Source organism: Petaurus breviceps, unplaced genomic scaffold, assembly GCF_028583685.1.
Source record: "Petaurus breviceps papuanus isolate PSGF00001 unplaced genomic scaffold, PetGlider_PUasm1.0 188, whole genome shotgun sequence".
In the NCBI taxonomy this organism is placed as follows: domain Eukaryota; kingdom Metazoa; phylum Chordata; class Mammalia; order Diprotodontia; family Petauridae; genus Petaurus; species Petaurus breviceps.
This window is the reverse complement of record NW_027185804.1, coordinates 21,168,193-21,180,491: the sequence shown is the minus strand read 5'-3', so window position 1 is coordinate 21,180,491 and position 12,299 is coordinate 21,168,193. Positions and strand designations below refer to the sequence as shown.

The 12,299-nt window shown below is 36.0% G+C and overlaps 1 protein-coding gene across 5 annotated transcripts in view; it reads left to right on the top strand.

The window, feature by feature from the left end:
• IMMP1L (inner mitochondrial membrane peptidase subunit 1) overlaps positions 1-12,299 on the top strand; it is a 102,232-nt gene that overhangs the window by 28,328 nt on the left and 61,605 nt on the right. For 3 of the 5 annotated variants that reach the window (XM_069091358.1, XM_069091360.1, XM_069091359.1), the window contains exon 3: positions 12,136-12,251. The gene's annotated coding sequence lies outside the window, so the exon portion shown is untranslated. Of the gene's footprint in view, positions 1-9,878; positions 10,088-11,774; positions 11,916-12,135; positions 12,252-12,299 lie in introns of those variants that run through there. The other 2 variants (XM_069091361.1, XM_069091362.1) reach the window with 2 other exon arrangements.

Here is a 12,299-nt window from a genome sequence, read left to right as displayed (position 1 = left end):
ATTATATGTAATGGGGATAAGCTAGAAGCATTTCCAGTAAGATCAGGGGTGAAACAAGGGTGTCCGCTATCGTCCCTCTTATTCAATTTGGTGCTAGAAATGTTAGCATTAACAGTAAGAGTAGAAAAAGAAATTGAAGGAATCAAATTAGGTAAAGAAGAGACTAAGCTATCACTCTTTGCAGATAATATGATGATATACTTAGAGAATCCTAGAGAATCAAGTAAAAAACTACTTGAGATAATAAAGAAATTTGGCAAAGTTGCAGGATATAAAATAAACTCACATAAGTCCTTAGCATTCCTGTATATCTCTAACAAAATCCAATAGCAAGAGATAGAAAGAGAAATCCCATTTAAAGTTACTGTAGACATTATAAAATATTTGGGAATCTACCTGCCAAAACAAACCCAGGACTTATATGAACATATTACAAAACACTTTTCACACAAATAAAGTCAGATCTAACTAGTTGGAAAAAACATCAATTGCTTGTGGCTAGGTCAAGCTAAGATAATAAAAATGATAATTTTACCTAAATTAAATTACATATTTAGTACCATACCAATCAATCTACCAAAAAATTACTTTGTAGAGCTAGAAGAAAATAGTAGCAAAATTCTTTTGGAAGAACAAAAGGTCCAGAATATCAAGGCAATTAATGAAAAGAAATGCTAGGGAAGGTGGCCTAGCCATACCAGATTTTAATCTGTATTATAAAGCAGCAGTCATCAAAACTACTGGCTGAGGAATAGAGTAGTGGACCAATGGAATAGATTGGGTACACGAGACTCAGCAGCCAATGACTATAATAATCAACTGTTTGATAAACCTAAAGACCTCAGTTTTAGGGATAAGAATGCACTATTTGACAAAAACTGCTGGGAAAACTGGAACATAGTATGACAGAAATTGGGCATAGACCAATATCTAACACTGTACACCAAAGTAAAGTGGAAATGGGTGCATGGTCTAGGTATAAAGGCTGATATTGTAAGCAGTCTGGGAAAGCAAGGGATAATTTACCTCCCAGATCTATGGAGAGGGAAGGAGTTTATGATGAAAAAAGAGTTAGAGAGCATTATAAAATACAAAATGGGTAATTTTGATTACATTAAATTGAAAAGCTTCTGTACAAATTAAAGCCAATGTCACCAAGATTAAGAGGGAAGTAGAAAATTGGGAAAGAATTTTTACAACCAATGTTTCTGATAAAGGCCTTGTTTCTAAAATATACAAAGAATTGAGTCAAATCTATAAGAATACAAGCCACTCCCCAGTTGATAAATGGTCAAAGGATATGAACAGGCAGCTCTCTGAGGATGAAATTGAAGATATCTATAAGCATATGAAAAAATGTTCTAAATCACTAGTGATTAGAGAAATGCAAATCAAAACAACTCTTAGGTACCACATCTCACCGGCCAGATTAGCGAAGATGATAAAACAAGAAAATGATAAATCCTGGAGAGGATGTGGAAAAATTGGAACACTAATGCATTGTTGGTGGAGTTCTGAACTGATCCAGCCATTCTGGAGAGCAATCTGAAACTGTGCCCAAAGGACTATAAATAAGCGCATACCCTTTGACCCAGCAATACCACTTCTAGCATTATATCCCTCAGAGATCAGAGAAGTGGGCGGAGTACCCTTATGTACAAAAATATTCATAGCAGCTCTTTTTGTGGTGGCAAAGAATTGAAAATCAAGGGGATTCTCATCAATTGGGGAATGGCTGAACAAGTTATGTTCTATGAATGTAATGGAATACTACCGTGCTGTAAGAAATGAGGAGCAGATGGGCTTAATAATAATAACCTGGAGAAACTTATATAAACTGATGCTGAGAGAGAAGAGCAGAATCAAGAGAAATCTCTACACAATCACAGACAACAATGCATGCATGACGACTAACTTCAATAGATTGGGCCCCTCTGTGATAGTAATGGCAATTAAAGATTCCCCTGTATTGGCTTGGTTTTCAAATTGATTGTGTTAAAACCCAGAGCTTGTTAATCCCACCTTTGGGATGGACTTGTTGACGTGAAAAGAAAGTCCTGAACTGGGAGGAGCTGGTGATGTAGATTTGGAGAGACAAGAGAGAGGCAGAAGAACTTTTTGGAAGCAGCACCCTCATGGAGGAAGAGAGAGACTGAGAGGATTGCTGGGGGCCACTTTGAATTGCCCTGGACTTTTGAGACCTGCCCCCGGAGCTGCCAAGGACTGAGGAGACATGGCTGTTTTGCTGGTACTTTGTCTGTCTGTTTTGATGTTGTTTTGCCAGATTTGTCCACTGGTGAAAGACAGTGCTGTTGTTGCAGGGGTCTGGGGTTGGTTCAGAAGCCTTGAAGAAGGATTTTCTTGTTGTATGTTTACAGAAATCCTGGGAGAGGGTTTTGCTAATGTTTTCAGGGGTTCTAGGACTGTTCTACAGACAGAGGATGAATTAATGAAGGGACTGGCAATGTATCTTGTGGCCTTGCTAAGCCTTGTCTCCCCAGGAACTAAGATTGCTGAGAACTTGCCTCCTGTCAAGATGAAGAAAAGACCTCCATTTGGGTATTAAGTGCTGTGCTTAAACTTGATGTAACTCTGGGGTAGATTCAATTGTGATCCAGGAGTGGGGAACTTTTGACCTTTTTGTGCTCTGTGATTGAACAAATGAAGGTACTTTACTTATGCTTGGAAACTAATCTCCATTTGAGAAGAGGGGCTTTGTGGTGGACTAAATGAAGGTACAGCCTAGGGGTGGAGTAGTATTTAGAACAGGGACTTTGTAATTGATTGAATGATTGGAAGGTCCTGGGGTGGAGTAGTCCTTGGAGATTATTTAATCACACTTAGTAAATGCTGTATTTGGAATGATGTCATGTTTTGATCTTCTCTGTTCTTGGTTGGTCACTGAATAAAATGGAGAGCACCTATGCTGGTATTTTGAACCTTGGGAAGTTGCCTTTCCTTGGTATGGCATTACACCCTCTCAGCAATGTAAGGTTATAAGACAACTCCAAAAGACTCATGATCGAAAGAGATATCTACATCCAGAGAAAGAGAAGCAGAGTCTGAATGCAGAGTGAAACAAACTACTTGCTCTCTCTCTCTCTTTCTTGTTTTGTTTTGTTTCCTCTTTCCCACTGATCATTCCATCAGTTATCATCCTTCTTTACACCCTGACTAATGACTAATGTGAAGATGTTTGCAGATCCTATATTTGAGTGCATGCCACCATGATGGGGGGTGGGGGGAAGGAGAGGGAGAGGGAGAAAATTTGAAATTCAAGGGACTGTGGAACTGAATGTTGTAAAATTAAAGTAAATTTTTAAAAATAAAAAACATTGAATTCAAAGTTTAAAAAAAAGAATGTTAAAAATTCCCTTTACATGTAATTGGAAAAAATAAAATAGTATTTATAATAGCTTTGTGATAAGCAGTATGGTATGAATGGAATGCTGGCCTTAGAGTCAGGAATAGCTGGGTTCAAATGTTGACCTTGATACATACTAACTTTTTGAACATAGGTAAGTCACTGAAACTTTCAGTGACCCAAGAAACTTTTCTTTCATCCGTTCTCAGTATTGAAGAAATTATAAATTCTTACCAGAAAGAAAATCCCATCAGTATAAAAGCTTGTACTGTGAATATAACCATGGGTTCTAGTTTTCACTCTGCTTTTATTTTATTTTACAACCAGTTTCTTTACTTCCTTGGGCCTTAGTTTCCTAAGGATATCCTGAGAGATATTAGACTAGATCAGTCAGTAAGTTTTTATTAAGCCCATACTCTTATGTGCCAGGCAAATTTAAAGAATGAGACACTCTGCTTTTTAAACGTTTCAATATTATTGTTTAAAAATTCTGAATTTGATGAACATAAGATGAAAGATCAATTGTGAAAACCCAGATCTCTGTTACATGTAAGTTGCTCTTAAAAAAAAATAAATTCATTGTTATTTTCATTTGCCCTTGTATTTGGAACTATGCCCCAAAAGTTAATAAACTGTGTATATACTTCAGCCGGTATCACTACTACTAGCCTTATATGCTCTGAGAGTAGGTAAGGACCCTACATTTAAAAATATTTGTAACAGCTCTTTTTGTAGTAGTAAAGAATTGGAAACTAAGGGGAGTTTCTATCAGTTGAAGAATGACTGAATAAATTATGATATATGAATATAATAGAATATTATTGTGGCATAAGAAATGATGAAAGAGATGGTTTCAGAGAAATCTGACAAAAGTTGTATGAAGTAATGCATAATGAAATGAGCAAAACCTAAACAACAATTTGTACTATAATAACAAGGTAAAGGGAAACAACTTTGAAAGACTTGCAAACACTAATCCATGTAGTAATCGTGATTTTTAAAAACTTTATTTTATTTTCAGTTAACAAAACTCTTGTTTTCTGTACCTTCCTTCTCTTCCCTTGACCCTACCCCACGTTCCCCATTGAGAAAAAAAGAAATAAAAACCTTTATAACAGATCTAGATAATTTAAAAAAAAATCTCATTGACCATGTCTAAAAAATATGCACTGACTCTATCACCTCTGTCAACAGGTTGGTTACATGATTCATCAGAGGTCCTAACAATCATGGCTAATCATTACAGTTGTTCAAAGTTTTTAAGTCTTTCAAACTTGTCATTGTATGTTCTTCTTAAATAAATTGTTCTCCTGTTTCTGTTTATTTCAATCTTCACAAGTCTATACAAACCTTCCCAGGCTGCTCTGAAGCCATCTTGTTCATCATTTCTTAAAGCACAGTAGTATTCCATTTACATTCATGTGGATGGAGCACCAGGCCTGAAGTCAAAAAGACCTGAGTTCAAATACGGCCTCAGACATTTTACTAGCTTTGCAACACTGAGCAAGCAATTTAACCATTTAACTCAGTTTCTGCATCTGTAAAATGAGCTGGAAAAGGATATGGCAAACCACTCCAGTATCTTTGCCAAGAAAACCCCATATGGGGTCATGAAGAGTCAGATGTGACTGAAACAGCTGTATAGCAACAACAGCATTCGTGTACAATTTCTTCAGCCATTTTGCAATTAATGCCTCACCCCCTTTGTTCCCAGTTCTTTGCCACCTCAAAAAAAAAGGTTTTTATAAATATTTTTGTACATATAAATTCTTTCTTTGAACTCTTTGGGGGCATACAACTAGTGGTGGTATTTCTGGGTTAAAGGGCATGCAAAGGTGTATGTGTGTCTGTGTCTGTGTCTGTGCCTGTGTCTATGTATAAATACAACTTTTCAGTCATTACCAGTCTGATAAGTGGGAGGCAGAACTTCAGAGTACTTTAATTTGCATTTCTCTATTTGTGATTTGGTGCATTTTTCAAATGGGGCTCTTGATAACTTGCTCTTCTTTCCTTGAGATCTTTTTATATGTACTCTTTGACCATTTATTCATTGGAGAATGGTTCTTTTTATAAATTTGAATCATTTTTATATCTTGGAAATGAGTGTGTGTGTATACATATGTATGTGTGTGTATATACATACATGTGTATATTTGAAACATAAACACAGAATGTTTTCCCCAATTATATCTTTTCCTTTTAATTTTAGCTGCCTTGGTTATTTGTGTATAAATATTTTTTTTCCAGTTTTATGTATAAATTGTCTAGTTTTTCTTTTGATTTTCTCTCATTTGGAAATGAACTTTTCCTCTATATCTCTTAGGAGTATTTTCTTCCATGCTCTAAGTTATTTATGATGTCATCCTTTGTCTATGTCATGTATCAATTTGGGGTTTATCTTGTTGTATATAGTATGAGATGTTTCATTTACTTGGTTTCTGCTGGATTATTTTCCAGCAGCTTTTGTCAGATAGTGAGTTCTTATTCCAATACCTGAGATTTTTGGTTTTATCAAATACTAGGCTGCTGTGTTCATTTGTTTTTTCTGTATTTGTACCTAATATGTTCCATTGATCAATCTCTCTATTTCTTAACCAGTACAAACTGTGTTGCTGATTACTGCTTTGTAATATTGTTTGAAATCTGGTACTGCTAGTTTTTGCTCTTTTCTACTTTTTTCATAATTTCTTTTTAGATTTTTTTACCTTTTCTTCTACCATATAAAGTTTTTCCACCAGCTCTATGAAATGATTTTTTGGTAGTTTGAATAGTATGAAACTGAATTAGTAAATTAATTCTTGTAGTCTTCATTTTTTTTTTTTTATATTGGGTTGTCTAATCATGAAATGACCAGGCACAATTTCAGAGTACCATCTGTAAAGCATATTATTCACTTTCTGACAGAGATGAAGAACTCAAAATACAGAATATGCAGTATATTTTTTTAGACATGATCCATGAATTTGTTTTGCTTGATTATGTGTATTTGTTACAAGAGTTTTTCTTTTCTTTTTTTTCAATTGGGGATCTGGGTTTAGGTTTTTCCAAATAAACAAAAAGTGAGAAGCAAGTAGATAGAAGGTCAGAAGGAATTACAGTTAAGTAGGACAGCTTTGAAAATTACTTGTTGAATTTATTATATAATCAAAAAGTAAAGTAAGCTTTACATAATTTACACTTGTGGTTTTCCTTCCAATATTCCTGTTCAATGACTTTTTTTTTTTTTTTTTTTTTTTTTTTTTTTGCAGTGGTTGCTTACTCTCCTCCCTACTTTACTTGCCCCCTATACTTTCTTTAAGTTAGAAAAAAGAGAGAAAACACAGTTCTTGTAACAAACAGTCATAGTTAAGCAAAACAAATGTACACATTTTCCATCTCTAAAAATGTGTCTAGTTTTGTACCTTAAATCCACTTCCTCTCCTGTCATGTGAAACTAGCACACTTTCTCATCAGTCCTCTGGAGACCTGCTTCTCATTACAATGATTTGAGTTCTTAAGTCTTTGAAGATTGTTTTTCTTTCCAATATTGTAGTTATTCTACAAATTGTTCTCTCTTCTCTGTCCTCTTTACTTTATATCAGTTTATACGAGTCTTCCTGGGTTTCTCTGAAACCATCCCATTCTTCGTTTCTTACAGCACGATATCATCCCATATGTATACCATGGTTTGTTCAGTTATTTCCCAATAGATAACCACCCTCTTGGTACCCAATTCTTTACCACCATGAAAGAGCCTGGACTGAAGTCATAGTTTCTATTGAGGCAGAAATTTTCCTAGAGTAAGGCTATGGTGGTGAGACTGTGAAGTGTAGTTATTGCATAATTCCCATCTCAACAGTGTCAAAAGCTCACCAGTCAGAGCTGGTGGGAGCTAGGAAGAGAGTCCTAGTTTCCAGTGGGATGGAAAAATACTAGCAAAGAGTTTTGATGAATGCTGCTTAATAGTATAGAATGAGACGTGCCACTGCTAGTCTATTTCTTCCCTCCTGCTTCATTGTTTTCCTTGAGAATCTTCAACTTTTGTTCCTACAGATGAATTTTGTTTTTCAGTCATTTCAGTCATGTCTGACTTTTTGTAACTTCATTTGGGGTTTACTTGGCAAAGGTACTAGAGTGGTTTGCCATTTCCCTTGCCAGCTCATTTTACAGATGAGGAAACTAAACCAAACAGGGTAAAGTGACTTTCCCAGAGCTAGTATCTGAGGCCAAATTTGAACTCAAGATGAGTCTTCCTGACTTCAGCATTCAATTTGCTGTGTTATCCAGCTGCCCTACTATTTTTTAGATTTTATGAATTCTTTGGTAATTTAGGATCACACTGAATAAATCAAGCCAAGTCATTCAGCATTTATTAAGCAATTATTATGTACCAGTCGCTGTACTAAGGGATACAAGGAAGGAAAGAAGAAAGGAAACAAGCAGTTATTAAATCCTTCTTTTGTTCCAGGTGCTTTATAAATATTCTTTCCTTTGATCCTCACAAGAGCCCTGGGAGATAGGTACTATTATTACCCCATTTTACAGTTGAGGAAACTAAGACAGATAGAGATTAAGTGACTTGCTCAGGGACACATAGCTAGTGTCTGAGGCCAAATTTTGAACTCAGGTTTTCTTGACTCCAGGCTAAGCACTCTGTCCACCTCACTACCTAACTTGGAATGGGTCCAGGTGCCTAGAAACACACAGAACAAATCCTTGTTCTCCAAGAGTTTACTGTGTAATGGGACTCCAAAGAGCCTTTGTTTATGTTTATAATTTAATATTTACTATATTGGAAATTAAAACTAATGTTGAAATATTTACTGTCAATAAAAATGATAAATCCATTACATGTTAATAGAAATAGTATATTTTATGTAAAATAACTGTTATCTAAAATAGAAAATTAGAAGAGTAGCATCATTTTCATATTTTTGCAACTAGATTCTCTTCTCTGCTTTTGCATTCTATTTGATGTGATATTTTAATTTGGTTGAAGTATTTGCAGAAAATCCTGCTTATAGTTATATGGGTTGGACAAGGGAGAAGTTCTTTTTTTTGCTTTATGGAGGGCAGTTGGGGTTAAGTGACTTGCCCAAGGTCACACGGCTAGTTTTTGTGTTGTGTCTGAGGCCTTTAACTCAGCCCTGGAGTCAGGAGGACCTGAGTTAAAGGCCTCAGACACAACATAAAAACTAGCCGTGTGACCTTGGGCAAGTCACTTAACCCCAACCCTACTCACTGCGCCACCTAACTGCCCAAGGGAGAAGTATTTTAATAGGCAAATAATGTCTTAGTATTATTGCAATAATAGATTTGATCTTGTAGACTCCAAGAAAGGGTCATAGGGACCCCAGGAGTTCTTGAACTGCACTTTGAGAACCACTGATCTAGTAGGCGATAGATGCTGAGGGACTGAACTGAATCAATGGCTGTATAAATATAGAAAAGTGGTAAATTGCAAGAGATATTATAGAGGCAGAAAGAGCAACATCTGTCAAGGAAAGCAGTGAGGTTATAAACCCGAGAAATTATTAAATGGTGTTTGGATGTGACCTTTGGGGACCATTTTAAAATATAACACCATCTCTTCATTATATTACTTTAATTGGCTCAGATCATCTATCACTAATCACTAAACATTTTTAAAATTTCTGTTGTATACTAGGCACAGGTCTAAGTGTTATAAGACCATCTTCTCCATAGATGTTATCTGGGCAACCAGTTTTGTGATGGCATGCTTGCATGGGTTCGAGATGATGTACAATGCTCTCATACTTTTACTGGTTATCAGTGAGTGAAGCAGGGATGTGTGATTCTTCCCATGCTTTTTTATCACTGTGTTTTCAGCAATGTTGTCAGATGCCCTCAACAAGGATGAAAACATCATCAAGGTCAACTGCCACACTGATGGTAAATTATTTAATATGAAAAAGCTGCAAGCCAAGACTAAGGTGGGGAGGAAGGGAGCAGAAGCTGGTGCATGACTTTTTGTTTGCAGATGGTTGTGCACTCAATGCAGCCTGTGAGCCTGAGATGCAGCAAAGTATAGATCAGTTCTCTGCTGCTTGTGCTACATCTGGTCTAACAGTTAATACCAAGAAGACTCAGGTGCTCCATCAGCCAGTACCACACCATCCATATGTGGAACCATCAGTTACAACAAATGGAGAATTTTTTAATGCTGTGGGATAAGTTCATTTATCTTGGCAGTATAATTTCCAAGGATATACATATTGATTATGAGATTTACACATGCATTTCCAGAGCTAGCTTTATGTTTGGGAGCTCTATGTTTTTTCCAAAGGAAACTATGAGAGAGAAGAGTGACTGAAGAAGACTGACTACCAGACTGAAGGTCTGCAGAGCTGTTGTGCTGACCTCATTATTGTATGCCTGTGAAAACTGGATAATATACAAGCGCCATGCCAAGAAACCAAATAGTTTCCATTTGATTTGTCTTGGGCAGATTCTGAAGATCACCTGGCAGGATTAGGTACCAAACGCTGAGGTCCTTTTCAAGCTGAAATGCCAGGCATTCAAACTCTATTCAGAGAAGCACAACTCAAATGGACTGGCCATGTTTGCTTCCCTAAAAGACTTTTCATGGAGATTTCATACAAAGCAAGGGCCCAGACAGATGGCAGAAGAAGTGATACAAGGATATTCTGATACAAGGTCTTTCTGAAGAACTTTGGTATTGATTGTGAAATATGGGAGACAGTGACAGGAACGCCCAGTATGGTATGTCCACATTTAAGAAGGTGCTATTCTCCATAACAAAGCAGAATTGTAGTAGCTTAAAAGAAATGTGAGATGTGCAGATTTAGAGATATCTCCTCTCCAAATGTTCACATGGACTGCTTGTGCCAGACTTGTGGTAGAGCCTTCCAGACTTGTATTGATCTAATCAGCCACAATCAGACACACGGCTTCTTAACCCCAACATACGGGATGTTGTCTTGGTCCTTTTTGAGAAGAACAACCAACCAATCTGTTCAACCTTTGTGGACCATCTTACGGGTCCAAAATTCTTCACATTTTTGTGTGATATGGACTCCTCTGATAGTCTGAGGGTGTCAGCAGACCTCTTCTAGTACTAATATTTTTAAATGCACAAAATAAAAGATTTCTTTCATAAAGGAAACCAGTTACAATAAAATACTTTCATAAAAATACTTCTTAGAAACAAAGTCACAAACCCATGGTTAAAGATTTTTTTTAATAGCAACAACAGCTAATATTTCTGCAGTGTCTCCTATGTGCAGGCATCATGTGAAGTGCTTTACAGAATATCATTTCCTATGATCCTCACAATAGCACCAGGACATAGGTGTTGTTACTGTACCTATTTCATAGATGAGAAAGCTGAGACAGACAGGCTAAGTAACTTGCCAAAGGTCCCACAGCCAGAAGTAACTGAGACCAGATTTGAACTCTGACCTACTGACTCCAGGTCTGGCATGCTAACCACTGGGCCACCTGCTACCTTTAATATAGAAAAAAGTTGTTTTTCGCCTTTCAGATAGAACTTTGTGTTGACCCATGCTATTAAACTACTTACATAACCATAGGATTTTTTTTTTTTAAGATTCTGAAACACTAATGTTCAAGGGCTGATTGCACCACTTACTAGTCATGATTTTGGACAAATAACTATTCTCAGATGAAATATCTTCCATAAAATGAGAATCATAGTGCCTGCTTCATTGTTATCACAGGATTATTGTGACAGTCAGGAATGGAAGCCCTTTATGACTATAAGATCTCACAAGTAGAAAAGCCTATTCAGAACCATTTTTATCATTCTAGTGATAATTAATAGCATTAGTAAACAAAATGACCATTGTGACCATAATTATAATGAATATGTTAATAAGTAATTCACCATTATGGTGGTAATGACATTTTATTAATAACAATAGTAATTACTTAATATTTTTATTAATACTTTATGATTTTTAAAATGTTTTCACATTTAGTATCTCATCTGGTCCTCATGATAACCCTGGGAGTATAATGGGATAGATATTATTCCCATTTCATTGAGGAATACACACTGGCTTTTTGAAATAACCACATAGTGGTAAATTTATTAGGTGATTTATTCAAGATAACACATTTGCTACTAAGGTGTGTAATTGACATTTGAACCTTTACTAGGTATGGAATCTTTTTTCGGGAATAACAGTTATTGTTATTATTACTACCATTGTGGAACTAACAACTACCACTACTTTATCATTATATCAGACTTTACTGTTTACAAGTGTTCAATAAGGCCAAACAGTTATTTTAGCTTGTTGATAACTGGCCTTTCCAAGAAGGAATATCATTTGTGAACATAATAGCTATTTTCAGATTGTTCCTTGTTTAGGAAAATTGTCTCACAGATATAGTATTTTTAATATAGATTTTTTTTTATCCACAGTTTATCCCACATGTCATCTCTTATCTAAAATTTGTAATCTTATTTACACATCAGTCAGCTGAAACTCTATGGTGATATCCTGGAGACATTACTCTATTGGAGGTCTCTTCAGCTGCATCAGGAAGTCCATTTCCCTGCAAGGTTACTTATATTTTTATTAGCTCATACATATTTCTAGGGTACTATCAACAGAAAATCCTTGCATGCTGCCCTGATAAGCAGTGAAGGGGTGGAGTGGGGAATGCATATCAATGTTTGGTGTAGATTATTAGCAATGTTATGTATTGGTTCTGCTCTGCAGGCAAAACTGGCTTATTTACTGCATAATTAATTTTATTATAATCTTATTTCCCTGTTTTAGATTCCCTGAAATTATGGATTGCCCACCTGTGTTTTGAGAAGACTTTAGCATGTGGTTTTCTAGAGATACCACCACAAGAACTGAATGCATTACAGAGCTGGCTTTAGGGTAGGACGGTAAGAGAGTACTTTTTACTTTCCCATTTGTGGCATCATAGAATTCTT